Consider the following 1,941-nt stretch of genomic DNA (forward strand, 5'->3'; position numbering starts at 1 on the left):
GGCATTCATTAAAATTATTTATCATTAATGTTAAATCATTGTTACACCCATGGGGACAGCATTTTCAACATTTTTTTATCAATCAGGTTTGTTGCATGGAGTTTTTACATGTAAGTATACTCAGTTTACTCACCATGACTGCAAGGGCAACTGTACTACTGTATATCAATGCATGTATAGGTACAGGTACAATGATTGATGCATGTTTGACCATAGTAAGCATTGTTATGCTCCTTTAGTTGTTCAAGAAATTTGAATCTACATGTACATGTATGAATTTTTTACCCCAATTAATGCTGTTGATAAAGTCAGTTGTGTGACTTAATATTATTTTTTAGGATGAAAGGACTCCTCTTCATATTGCAGCATCAGAAGGACGTAATGAAGTTGTATCAGTTTTATTGTCTAATGGTGCTGATCCAAACATTAAAGATGAAGTAAGTTATACTGACAGTTTATAGTAATGCAAAGAACAGAATGGGAATGGTATTAAATGTCGTATTAGATTTTCTTTATTTAGTGAAATAAAATAGGCATTCTTTATTTTTAATGTGATTTCATTGTTAGACCCATAGGGACAGCATTTTCAGTATTTTTTATCAATCAGGCTGGTGCATGGAGTTTTTAAAGTATACTTAGTTTACTCACCATGACTGCAAGAGCAACTGTACTACTGTATATAAATGCATGTATAGGTACAGGTACCGTATTTTACTGTATAAACGCCTGGTCCAAATACATGTAAATGCCTGTCATTAATATACTGCAGATCAGGAAATTAGTGTGGTAGAAAATTTTTTGAGTTTTAAAATTGTGCTGTGATTTTATTTTTACTAAACTAGACTGTGTCATCTATTGTTGAATGTGGCATGTAATTTTATAGGTAATCTAATTTTTGCGAAATTGCAATGCAGTAAAATTAAAATCACATTAAAAATTTCCAGATAGATGGTAGCTATAGACACACATACATGTATTTGTACCAAAAACAATGCTTCACTATTTAGATAGCTTCAAAGTGCTTATTAGTTAGAGCCTGGTCTGAGTTGGGAGTTCTGTCCCACTGGAAGTATCTTTTTGATTTTATTTCAAGGAAATTTATCTTGCTGTTAAGAAATGAATGCCCAGGTGTTTAATAGGTACTAAAATACAGTACAATCATTGACGCATGTTTGAGTATAATAAGCATTGCTTTACTCCTTTAGTTCAAGAAAATTGAATTTACATGTACATGTACATGTATGAATTTTTACCCCAATTAATGCTGTTGATAAAGTCAGTTGTGTGACTTAATATTATTTTTTAGGATGAAAGGACTCCTCTTCATTATGCAGCATTAATAGGACGTAATGAAGTTGTATCAGTTTTATTGTCTAATGGTGCTGATCCAAGCATTAAAACTGGAGTAAGTTACATGTATACTGATGATCATGCACTAAAGCAAAAAGTAGAAACAACCTCAAAAATTGTATTGCTTTCTAGTGTAGCAAATTTAGTGATTAAAACAAGCCATGAAGTAGTAAATTTATTTCTCCTTGTTGCTGCATCCACTAAATACATACATGTACATGTACAATAGCAATTGGAGGGAAAGGGCCAGCATTAAAGACTCCAGGAAACTTCTCTAAAAGTGTATTTGGCGGACACCTTTGATGGACCCACATAATTTTATAAACCATAAATCCATTATAGTTTGCACCTTGTGCTACGTATTGCTGTCTCAACTAAATGGACTCCACCCCTTGTGCCATTATTGGCCATGCAGCACTCTTTACTGTGCCATAACTAATATGTACATGTATAGCAGGTTTTTGATGATAAGAATTTTTTGAATTTTCACAGTTGTTTGAGATTTACAAAATTATATTACTTGAAATTAATTTATTGCAGTACAAGAATGGAAATCTGATATTATAGTTAATAATGTAATGCTACACTCAC

At 32.3% G+C, this 1,941-nt stretch overlaps 1 long non-coding RNA gene across 1 annotated transcript; it reads left to right on the plus strand.

Annotated features, from left to right (window-relative positions):
- Positions 1 to 344: 344 nt before the first annotated feature.
- Positions 345 to 1,391, plus strand: LOC109591941 (uncharacterized). The gene is made up of 2 exons (XR_002190082.1): positions 345 to 437; positions 1,307 to 1,391. It is a non-coding gene; the product is annotated as an uncharacterized LOC109591941 (long non-coding RNA).
- Positions 1,392 to 1,941: the final 550 nt, after the last annotated feature.

Source organism: Amphimedon queenslandica, unplaced genomic scaffold (assembly GCF_000090795.2).
Source record: "Amphimedon queenslandica unplaced genomic scaffold, v1.1 AMPQUscaffold_6779_Cont21266, whole genome shotgun sequence".
NCBI classification, from domain to species: domain Eukaryota; kingdom Metazoa; phylum Porifera; class Demospongiae; order Haplosclerida; family Niphatidae; genus Amphimedon; species Amphimedon queenslandica.